Source organism: Euwallacea fornicatus, chromosome 32, assembly GCF_040115645.1.
Source record: "Euwallacea fornicatus isolate EFF26 chromosome 32, ASM4011564v1, whole genome shotgun sequence".
NCBI lineage: Eukaryota > Metazoa > Arthropoda > Insecta > Coleoptera > Curculionidae > Euwallacea > Euwallacea fornicatus.
The window spans coordinates 377,246-390,090 of record NC_089572.1 but is presented as its reverse complement, the minus strand read 5'-3'; the positions used below and the strand labels follow the sequence as shown (position 1 = coordinate 390,090).

The 12,845-nt window shown below is 36.4% G+C and overlaps 1 protein-coding gene and 1 pseudogene across 13 annotated transcripts in view; both read left to right on the top strand.

Annotated features, from left to right (window-relative positions):
- Window positions 1-12,845, top strand: part of bru1 (bruno 1) — a 301,441-nt gene that overhangs the window by 171,933 nt on the left and 116,663 nt on the right. The gene's annotated exons all lie outside the window — the stretch shown is intronic.
- Window positions 1-12,845, top strand: part of LOC136348356 (histone-lysine N-methyltransferase SETMAR-like) — a 185,331-nt pseudogene that overhangs the window by 158,238 nt on the left and 14,248 nt on the right.

Sequence of the window (12,845 nt, the reverse complement as noted above, 5' to 3'; positions counted from 1 at the left end):
ACTTTCTGTTATACCTGGTAAGCAACAATTGGCAAGTGGTTTTTCGATTTTCTTGCTGTCTTTCATCGAGTTCATGTGGAACCCATTTTCCTATCTTCTGAATTTTTCTTAAAGCTTTCAAACGAATGAAAATGGCTTTTCGTGTCACATTTAATTGGTTCGCTAATTGTTGTTGCGTTTGAGTATCGTCCTCATCTGACAAAGCTCGCAACTCGCCGTCTTCAAACTTTTTCGGTGGTTTTCCACGCTCTTCGTTGTTGACGTCAAAATTGCCACTTGTGAATTTTTTAAACCACTGTGATTTTCCAGGGGCATGTTCACCGTAAGCTTTAACAAGTATGCGATGTGAATCTGCAGCCGTTTTTTTCTAGTGGTAACAGAAAATCAATGCTGTCCGCAAATCGTAATTTGTAGGCATAAAATTCGACATGCTCAAAGCTGTTGCAAACTGTACTGCAGTATTGAACCTGTATTGTTATCATTTGAAAATCATTCTCAGAAGTACATAAGAGATATAGTACCCTAATAACACGATAAGGTGGTACCTATATTGACCACTAGGGATATTTGGAGGCAAATTCCGGTTTCATATTTACAGACCTGGTATATGCTGTGCGACGTCGCTGTATGCCATTCTATTCCACTCATCTAAATACTTTTCTATTGTAGAATATCTTCGTAGATTTCTATAATCAAGGGCGTCCAAAGACGGTTCCTCTAGCTGTATCTGTAAGCATTACCCCCGGTCTTCGATTGACCCGCGGGTCCAGCGATATCCAGTATAATGGCAGAAACTGGAAAATTTTCTAACTTTAATAATTAATAAAATTCCTAGCATTCATTTTATAGAGATTACCCACTGCTCTACAAATTTCTGAGCCTGCACTGTCTTCCCCAATATTTGCATTAGCGCCTAAAAAGTAATAACCATTATGGACTTGGCAGTTTCCCGGTAATTTTAGTTACTAACAAGGAATTACCTTATAGGTTATTACATAAGAGTCCTTAACATATAAGATATTTTGAACACGTAGATACGTCGTTTCCCCGATCGTCATAACCCTTAAAGCTAATGATCTCTGCAATCGGATCTCGTGTGCCTGGTCTGGTCCAGAAGGGTCCCCATCCAGGGTAAAATATAAAAATTTCATGGGAAAATAAAATTTAATGAATGGCTTCGTTGTACTCGTAGGAATACAAAGAATCCTGCAAGGACCGTTTGAAAGGGATTCGAAAATATAACGAGGCAAATTAAGGACTTTAGAAGGCGGATGCGGCATTGTCGTCAGGGACGTTTTTAAATGAAAGATTACGTAACTGAGGGTAGTTGTCTTGAGGGATGCGCCGCAAATATCAAAAAAATGTTAATCCACAAATACAAAGTTAATGTTTTAATAAACGTGCGCTGAAAACCTCGGAGAAATATTTCAGAACAATTTTTGATAAAAGAACCAGTTAAAGGAGAAAGAATAACGCTATTTCCTCCTGCAGAAATCGTTTTGACCAGTTAGCAAGTCCGTGCATTCCGATAAGAGTTTGGCATTGGAATATTCCAGACACGTACTCCTTTAGCACGCCTTCCCAGTAGAATCCAGAGCAATATTTAAAGATCGTTTAATTGATAATTTATTAGAAAACAACACGTAGCTGCGGCTCAGCTATACTAGATTTTCAATACAAATTTGAGAAACGACCCAATTTCCATTTTTCGCTAGGTACGTTCCAAGAGCATGAAAATGATAGAAGCAACACAGGATATTTTGAGGTCGGGCATGGTACTGAGACACCCAGAATCCGAAGCAATATGATGGTTTAATTGGCAATTTATTAAAAATGAACATGTAGCTGCAGCTCTCCCACTGTAGATTTTTAATACGAATTTGAGGAACGACCGAATTTACATTTTTAGCCAGGTATTTTTCTAAAAGTATGAAAATTATAAAAGCAACAAAGCATGATTCTATTCCGGGGATGATACGGAGGCTCCATTGCCTTCTCATTGAATAAGCTTTCCATGAATAAATACTTTTCGGGCTAATGTGCATTTTACTTTCGTTTATCCTTTTATCTCCGGCACTTGCTCGAAAGCGTCGAAAAAGAAAACTGCTTTTATTTGCATAAGATCGGGCTTTTCACTTTGAAAAAGGCTACACCTTTGTGTGCATATTCAATAGGAAAATATTACACGTGAAACGTGTTTCATCCTTCCAGTTTCCTTCACGTATTATGTTTATTTCTTGCGGTTGGAATCGATAAATCTTGAGTAAATACGCGCTAGCTGAGTTTCGTTTCATGGATATACCTGTACAAGATCAAAAATGTTTATTGTTAAGAAAGCTCTCCTTACATGAAAACAATATGCTCTATTTCCGTCTCAATAAAAAAATGCTGTTCGTTGAATAAAACACGGTAAAGCTGGGCTAATCCGAACCGATTAAAACCGGTCCGTCTCGGATGTTGAAGTCGTCCAAGTTTGGGAGTCATATTAAAATAATGTGTAATGAAAGGTAGAATAATGACAAATTATGTGTTTTAAGCATATATAATACGTTTATTTCTAAATTTATATAACGACATCGTTTAAACATTGTTTAAAACATTTAGAAACTTTTGTTTGGCGAATGCGCCCTTGTGTATCCTTCATTGCACATTGGCGAAGCATTCTAAGCACGATTATGCCATTTATTTCCGTGTCGTTTTCCTCTATCCATTGAACGTAGATATTTCTGATTCCCCTGGACTGTACCAGGTCTGTAAATATGAAACCGGAATTTGCCTCCAAATATCCCTAGTGGTCAATATAGGTACCACCTTATCGTGTTATTAGGGTACTATATCTCTTATTTACTTCTGAGAATGATTTTCAAATGATAACAATACAGGTTCAATACTGCAGTACAGTTTGCAATAGCTTTGAGCATGTCGAATTTTGTGCCTACAAATTACGATTTGCGGACAGCATTGATTTTCTGTTACCACTTGAAAAAAACGGCTGCAGATTCACATCGCATACTTGTTGAAGCTTACGGTGAACATCCCCTTGGAAAATCACAGTGGTTTAAAAAAATTCACAAGTGGCAATTTTGACGTCAACAACGAAGAGCGTGGAAAACCACCGAAAAAGTTTGAAGACGGCGAGTTGCGAGCTTTGTCAGATGAGGACGATACTCAAACGCAACAACAATTAGCGAACCAATTAAATGTGACACGAAAAGCCATTTCCATTCGTTTGAAAGCTTTAAGAAAAATTCAGAAGATAGGAAAATGGGTTCCACATGAACTCGATGAAAGACAGCAAGAAAATCGAAAAACCACTTGCCAATTGTTGCTTACCAGGTATAACAGAAAGTCATTTCTTCATCGAATTGTGCCTGGTGACGGAAAATGGATCTATTTTGAGAATCCCAAACGTAAAAAATCATGGGTAACTCCAGGCGAACCATCAGCATCGTCAGCAAGACCAAATTGATACGGACGGAAAACAATGCTCTGTGTTTGGTGGGATCAAAAAGGCGTAATTTATTTTGAGCTGCTAAAACCTGAAGAAACAGTTAATACTGAGCGTTACCGACAACAAATGATGGACTTGCATCGAGCTTTGCGTGAAACACGACCAGAATATCAAGAACGGCAACACAAGGTGATATTGCTTCATGATAATGCACCATCACACAGTGCAAAACTGGTGAAGGAAACGATTGGGACGTTTCATTGGGAAGTACTATCGCATGCGGCTTATTCACCCGACTTAGCACCATCCGATTATCACTTATTTGCATCGATGGGACACGCTCTTGCAGAACGGCACTTCACCTCTTACGAAACAGTTCAAAAATGGCTCGATGAACGGTTTGCCTCAAAAGAACGACAGTTCTTTTGGCGTGGCATCCACAAATTGCCAGAAAGATGGGAAAATGTATATGGAACGATGGGAAATATTTCGAATAAAATATTTTTTATAATTATTGCGCAGTTAAGTTATACTTTTTATTAAAAGATTCCGGTTTCATATTTACAGATCTGGTAATTGTAAAGGTTAATTTTCAAAAATATGTGTTTCCTATTTCACCGAATTCTTTTCGATGTTCGTTCCATTTCTTTTTGAACGTCGCCAACGGAATATCGTCACGTAAATCTTCTTCGTTTTCATAACTTGATGTCGCTACATTAAGATGTTGCTCATTCATCGAATTGCAAATTATCTTCTTCCACCAATTTTGCATCGCTCGGTCACAGTTTGTTCCAGGAATCAGCCAGCAAAAATACGGAATCTTTCAAATTGACGTTCTTAAGTGTTTTAAAAATATAATTTCCTTCTGAAGATAATAAATGGACTAAAAGACTTTTTCATACAATAGCTCTTGGTCAAACATACGGCAATTTGGTCCATAGGTTGAATAGGAAGGGTACTGTTAGGTGGGAGAAACATAGTTATGATTTTCCCATCGTCGCTTTTCAGTTGTTTCTCCGAAACATGGTTAAGAGTATTGTCCACTAATAAAATTTCCTCATTTGGACTATAAATGAATCCTGAAACCATTTTATGAATAAAGCCGAGTGCATACTGGCATTTTTGGTAAAATGGTAATCAACCACAAGCTCAACGCACATAAAAGCTCTGGGATTTTCGGCTTTGCCAATAATCGTCATTTTGTCCATCACCATTTATACACACAAGAAAAGTTGCTATCTCTTTAAAAGTCTTTCTCGTTGGAGCTGTCGTTTTTGTAGCCTGCATCAATATCGGATCGCGGAAAAATTTCCAGTATAATGCAGATTCATCCGCCTTATACAGGGTGAGTCGGGAGGATCGTGCTAAACTTCAGGAGAGTGTTGTAGATGAAAAATAAATGTAAAAAAACTCAAATGTTGTTATCCGATTTTCGTTTGTTTACAAGTTATAGCGTAAATAAAATTAAAACATAAAATTTAAAAAAATTATAAATTTCATAAGAAATTCCATAAATGAATACGTTGGATTGGCCGTTAGCCTATTAGTTGGCCTTCAAGGTCTCCAGACCTCACCACTAGACTATTGTTGACGAAGCCGAAAATATTTAGAAGTTAATGGCAATATTTTTGAACATTTACTATGATATCCAAACGTTCATTTATGGAATTTCTTATGAAATTTATAATTTTTTTAAATTTTATGTTTTAATTTTATTTACGCTATAACTTGTAAACAAACGAAAATCGGATAACAACATTTGAGTTGTTTTACATTTATTTTTCATGTACAACATGTTCCTGAAGTTTGGCACGATCCTCCCGACTCACCCTGTATATTTGGTTTCACACTAAATTTTACTCTTTCATTTTTTCATTAAACTTTCGTAGAAGAGATCGCATGCAAGATGAATCAGAAGAGGGCTTTTCTCCAACAACTTTCAAATGACGAATATCTCGTCTTTTTTGAATCAATTCACTGAGCCTCTGCTGGCAAAAAATGTATTGTCAATATACCTTTTAGAAGAAATCATCATGTTTTCCTCGTTGCGATTGAAACCATGCATACAATTCATTTTCCGTTTCTGGATATTGGGCTTTATGCTGAAATTTTCTATGCAGTAATGTTGAGATGCAACTAACAATGTGATTACGATATTAATGTAAAAAATCTCAAAGAACTGCATTGCTATCTAAAAACTTAGTGTTAAATTGAAATAAAACCGATATTTGATTGATATTTGAGCCTTTATACAAATATACCTCATCGTAATCGACTTGATTGATTTTTGTCATTCTTGGTCAGTTAGGCTTTTTCTCGCCATTTTCTTACACTTGTCTGCAGCAAAGAGGAATTTAGAGCCGAAACCTCGTGATATTTTCAGATAATTCATTAATAGTCCTAATAACAATATAGACAAGGAATGCTCACAAGTACCCTATGTATTTATTTATGGTAAAAATTTTGGTGTGGATTGTACGTGTATATATACCTTTTAAGGTATACACGTACAGTTCGCCGGACGATTGTTGCCGGAGAGACCAGCGCCGGCCGGCCGCTATCGACTACACACGATCAGTCAGACGGCAGGTCGGTGCCTGTCATCCGCCGCTACATGAAGGAAACTGAACGTGTGTAGTCCCGTATTTCAGTTCTTGGACTGCCGGCACAAATTTTAATCCGTAGCAAAATTTTTTACCTATCAATCCCTCCATGATCGGATTGATATGTACGGCCGGCCACCATCGTCGGTTGATACACACGAACAGTTTTACTAAGGATTATGGCCTTCAGTTCTATACCATTTACGATACAGAACTGTTACCATTATAGAATTTGTTATACACGGTCGATTTAGGACGACAGTTTCATTCTAAAAAATGTCGCAAGAGGAATGTGCAGCTGCAATAATTGTACTATTGAAAGAAAGCCAAAAAAGAAAAAGAAAGAAAATTTGGGTTAAGGACTGGCTACAAAACCTAGTAAAGGTACTTCCATTCCATATGTAAAAAGGGTCATGTGTGGAATTGATACGAGATCTTCGCTACTGAAGTGCTGCTGACTTAAAAAAATATACTTCTTTTCTAAAGGTGCGTCCTATATTATTTATTTTGTTTTTTACACAATCAATTGTAGCTTCTTGATCTACGGTTTTGTGAAGCTCCAATAATTCATCATACGCTTTTGTCTTAAGCACCTCATTAAAATACACCGTGTCTTTAACTCTCCATGAGCATTAACGTTTCCGATAAATATTTATAAGCTTTTAAGCTCTTAAGCTCTATAAAGTCTGGCTGATTTACCATGGTATGGTAAAATGTATTTATTTATGGTAAAAATTTTGGTACGGACTAAAATTTGCGCCGGTGGTTCAAAAACTGAAATACGGGACTACACGCGTTCAGTTTCCTTCGTGTATCGGCGGACGACAGGTCTTGACCTGCCGTCTGACTGATCGTGTGTAGTCGATAGGGGCCGGCAGGCTCTGGTCTCTCAGGCAACAATCGTCCAGCGAACTGTACGTGTATAGGCACCTTTAGACCTAATTTGCTTGATCAACAAATACCAGTTAGCATTGCTTATTACTTTTCTTAATAGTAAGTCTTTCAGTTTAGTCTAGTTTTGTCGTTCGTTGTAGTTAGAAGTTTATAATAAATCTTTTACTTCTTCATATCGACTGGTGTTTAATTAACACCTAGAATATATCTTGTTATATTTTCCTCATTTTTCTTAATGTATTAAATTGTCAACGTACCAACACCATATTTCGTGTCCAACACTTTTCTGCTGACGTATTTAATTAATTATTGCAAAATATCAGGTTTATCAACAATAGTTAGCGTTTCGTAACGCCGTTTTGGAGTCATTTTTCTTAAACATAAATAAAACTAATTCAGGGATTCCCTTTAACTTTTTCAGTTTATAATTGGAGATTCCTTGCGCTATTCACGATCCGTTTGGATTAGGGGAACCGCAGTAGATCCGGACTATTAAGCACGTAATATAAATTTATATATTTTTAATTTTGTCCCGACTACAAGGACATCCAGATTACGGATTGTTCGGATTAGCGGAGCTTTACGGTATGTGAATTTTTATGGTCGTATTATTATATTAACACCCACAGCAATAAGGATAAACAAAAAGTTAAATTGCTGCATTTGGAACTGCATTACGCCCACGACATTTATGTCGTTGCACAGAGAACAGTTTTCGAACAAATTTCTGAGATTTGTGCTCATACTGCGTGTGTAATGACAAATTACTTTGAGTCAATTTAAATTAAAAAATCAAGTAATAATCAAAAGTTGTCGGAAACAAAACGAAATGGGTAAATTGCATATTTGAAGCAAGGAGAAACCAGGAAGAGCTGATGCATTTTATGTGAACTATTTTATAAAAAATGTACTATATGAAATATACTATATTTATTATACTATACTGAATATACTATATGAAATATACGTTATGAAGAGTACTATGTAAATTTCGACTGCACGGTGAGAGACAAAATATACGCAGATTCAGAAAACTGAAGGGCTACATTGCACCGCCTACATTTCCCTATTGCGTTGATTTATGCTGAGTTTATACAGCGCATAATGAATAACATAATGCTTAGCATAAAAAGTTAGCGTTATGGTTACACCTATTACAGCTTATATAGATCATGCCAGGATTACACAGGTGCAGTTTAATTGCTTTGCTATTTTAAAAGTTTTTTTGCCACAGTGTATTGAAATTGTTTAAAAATCTGCCATGGAAATTACGCTGTACCCCAATGAGGGTTATTTTCTGCCACATATACTGGGCGTCCCGTAAGCCTTCGACGATACCTCGCCTGATGGAAGGCCCATCCTTGAAAAGTCAGAAAATGAAAAAATAGCATTACTGAAAATATCATGGATTTCGAGATATTTAGGCTTTTTTCAAAATCGACAAAAACTAACATCACTTGATGATATTTCGTACTATCACTGTTACACCGCTCCAAGTAGAGGAGCATAATTTCTGTATTAGTTTCGTCAATGGTCATTATTCAAAAACACGTCAATGGATTTTATATGGATGTTTCGGATTTTTAAAAAACAACTTTCCTTTAACGGATTCCTGATAACTCCATTTCTATTATGTAACTTTTGCTCCCTACTGTAGCAATGGATGTACAGCTATCTTGAGGCCTATCTGCTCAAAAAGTAGTGCCGTTTTTCTAGATTCTGAAATAGAACAATAAGTATGTGTTTCTTAAACAGAAAATATTTGTTTGGCCCATTAGATCAAACAAGTACAATTTTTCACCATATTACAATACCATTTATTTGCGCTGCTAATGAAAATTAGTACTGAATAATACTAATTACACAAAAAAAAACTTAAAGCAAGCGTTCAAAATGACCCCCATTGACTCTTATACACGTTCGGCTATCTTTGTATAAACGATCTTTTTTACTAATCGATATTGAGTTTCGTTAATTTCCTGCGCTTCTGTAAAGATCTTTTGTCGTAGCTCTTTACGATTGTCTGCTCGCAATGTGTAAACTTTTTCTTTCAAACAACCCCAATAAAAAAAATCCAATGGATTTATGTCCGGCGTGCGTGGGGGCCACAAAATAGGTCCTCGGCGTCTAATCCACCTACCAAACGTTATTTAAGTCTTCTCTCACAACTAGAGCAAACTGAGAAAAGCAGCCATCATGTTGGAACCACATTCGTCTTATTAATAGAAAAACGTCTTCACGTTTGTAGTGTAACACTGGTAGCTGATTCCTCAAGAACCACATATAATTTTCAGCATTTAAATTTTCGGCTATTTCCACTGGTCCTATAATTTTGTTATTGATTATTTCTGTCCAAATGTTGATTTTAAATTGAGGCTGAAAATTATTTTTCCCGAAGGCATGTGGATTCTCTATTTGCCAAATGAAAAAATTATGAATGTTCAAAATACCACCTCGCTTGCATGAAGACTCATCTGTCCAAAAAAGGCGATCGAAAAACGTTGGATCTAGACGCATTTTACGTAACGTAACATTCGTCTACAAAAATCCACTCTGTGTTGAAAGTCTCCTGGAAGAATGGCCTGTACTCTTTGGACATGATATGGGTACATTAGATTCCGCTTTAAAATTCAATATACAATCGATTTTGGAATGGCTGTCCGACATTCAATGTCTCGTACTGACGTAGTTGGGTTCCGCTGTATTTCTACCAATACCTCTTCAGCAGCCACCACCTGAGGTCTCCCTTCTGCAGCACGTTCTCCTGATAATTTTCCTTCAGAATAGACGTTGTGCACAGAAGTGAAAACGCGTAGTCCAGGATGATTTCTAAATGGAAAGCGTTCTCGGTAGTGTATTGAAGCATTATTCACACTGTCTCCACACTCCCCATAGAAAAAATGCATTTCTGCATATTCGCGAGAGGTATATGCACAAATGGCATAATAAATATACTAGAACAAGCTCAAAAAATTACTCACAAAATAATTAACAAAACTGGTTGGACTACTTTTTAACAGGTTGATAAATGTTAAAATTTGTAGTTGTGTAAATAATGCAATAAGAACAATCTAGATATGCTACATGAAGGTGTGATGCCTTTGCAAGTCAATAAATTGTCATTAAACGGCATTGTAATGTGGTGGAAAAATTTTACTTGTTTCATCTAAAGGATCAAACAAATACTTTCTATTTAAGAAACACATACTTATTATTCTATTTCAGAATCTAGAAAAACGGCACTACTTTTTGAGCAGATGGGCCTCAAGATAGCTGTACATCCATTGCTACAGTAGGGAGCAAAAGTTACATAATAGAAATGGAGTTATCAGGAATCCGTTAAAGGAAAGTTGTTTTTTAAAAATCCGAAACATCCATGTAAAATCCATTGACGTGTTTTTGAATAATGACCATTGACGAAACTAATACAGAAATTATGCTCCTCTACTTGGAGCGGTGTAACAGTGATAGTACGAAATATCATCAAGTGATGTTAGTTTTTGTCGATTTTGAAAAAAGCCTAAATATCTCGAAATCCATGATATTTTCAGTAATGCTATTTTTTCATTTTCTGACTTTTCAAGGATGGGCCTTCCATCAGGCGAGGTATTGTCGAAGATTTACAGGACACCCTGTATAATAGTCTCCAACCTTGTAATTTTCATGTTTAATCTAGCGCATGAAAAGTGCAATATATGTGGAGAAACGAGGCATTTTTTTAAAACTCCTAAATTCCAATAACTTATGTAATTTTGAAGAGCATAATTTTATTTTAATCTTGCAATTTTCCTTTTAACTCAAAAATTCCCAGATAGATCAAGGACATATTTTCCAGGGACATAAAATTTATGGGAGATCTTAAGCAATTTTTGGATTAATTTAACTATCTTGAAAAGTACGCATTCCAGAATAAATAATCTGTAATTAACAGATTCAAGATAGAAATCTGGAAAGGAAAATCTATGGAAAACATTTTTGGAATTTATGTGAGCTCGAGAATAAGCACAGAGATGCAAGACCAATTTTCCAGGGGTGTAAAATTTGTGGAAGGTCCCAAAACAATTTTTGGAATAATTTAACTGCCTTGAAAACTACGCTACGGAGTCGGAAATAAATAATCTGGAATTAGCAAGTGTTCAAGATAGATATCTGGAAACGAAAATCTATGGAAGAAATGTTTGAAATTTATGTTTAAACCAGGAAAAAACACAAGGATGGAAGACAGATTTTTTAGGGACGTAGAATTCGTGGAAGAACTCTGAGAGAAAAATCTTTGGAAGAAATTTTTGAAATTTTGGAACCATACTAAGTCAGCAATTTGAATAGGATGGTATCGCTAAGATCTAAGGTTCCCGAAGTCTTAAATTTGCTCTAGGCCGAAAGTACTTACGGGAAACTTAAAAGTACTTTATATACACTGTAGCATCGGGTTTTGATACTACTTTAGATATATGATATTGGTTATATCTTTGTAGTGAAATCACAGGTCAGAAAGAAGGTATACAAGCTTACGTTTATTAATACGGAATATACAGAAAGTGTTAGAGTGACTAATGAATTTGATGAGCGCGGACACGACGACTACGTTACAATGACCGACCGTATCCCAAAAACAAGGGCGAGAAAGAGAGCCCTCCATGTCTTGTCCATCCTCAAGTACCAACACCCATGGTGATAAACCATGGGCGTACCTTGGTCAGGGTGCCATCTGCACCATTTGCCGCATAAACCGTGGCGTTTTAATCGGGACTTGGAACTTCAGCTGTGGGACTGACAAGGTCTATTGCGGGCAATTCCAGCGCCGACAAAGCTCACTATATGCAGCTCCAATGCCGACCAGGTTTATTGCGGGAATTTCCAACATCGACAAGGCATGGCATGGGAAATTCTCATGCTCAAGCCAATGCCTACCAGTGCCGTGCCTCGAGGGGTATTTCTATCTTAAAAGTAATTCCTACTGCCTAACCCTTATCGAACTTAAACTTAACGCATATTTACAAAATGACTAGGTACGAAACTAAAGCGGAGGGTTAGTTACGTAACCCTACATACACTATTATACTTCTAATTTATGTCGAAATCATTTCTTTAATAGCCGCAGTGGACGCCTTAGTTTTCTTTTATCTGTATTAGAAAAGTTACCGCAAGAAAGGTGAAGAATAGTGTAAAAGACAATCTTAAGAAACAAATTAATCACATGGGGATCACTCTAAATGGGTTCAACTAACAAGTGAATTAATGATGGGGGTTCAAAATCGGGACATTTCCACGCATGACCATAGCAAGCGTGTTCGTTCACGTTACAAGATCAGGAACATTTTCCTATTTTTTCATTTCTTTGGAAATGATAGTCACTTCAGAAGGAATTATTTTGCTACAGTGCCTGGCCGAGATCAAACAGTAAGGGTTGCCTACTTATCAAATTTTCAACATAAAGCATTAATGAAAAACCATACATTAATGATGGTTGTTCATGAATGATTTTACATACATTATAGGAACATGTTTGGAATAAATTTCTTTGAATAAGTTTAGGCTGTACTGCACGCTGAGAGACCGCAAACTGAAGAAGCCCTTTTAAACCCTTTTTAGCACTTTTTTAATTAAAAGAAAAAATCTGCCGACAAAGGCCAATATACGCATTGATGAATGCGTCAAATAAAATCTTTTTTTTTCCCTTGTTTTAGCCCCTTTTGTATATATATTGCTGATTCAAAAAACCTCATAAATGTATTTGTAAACTACTATATCAAGTTGGGAGGGACTGCGAAAACTTTTCCATGTCAATAGTAAATATTACATCGTTTTTATCCGGCCCATAATAAATGATTGTTGATTTATTCAATAGCGGCGCCACTTAAAGAGCTTAAACATCAAAGGGGGAATAATTTTTCACA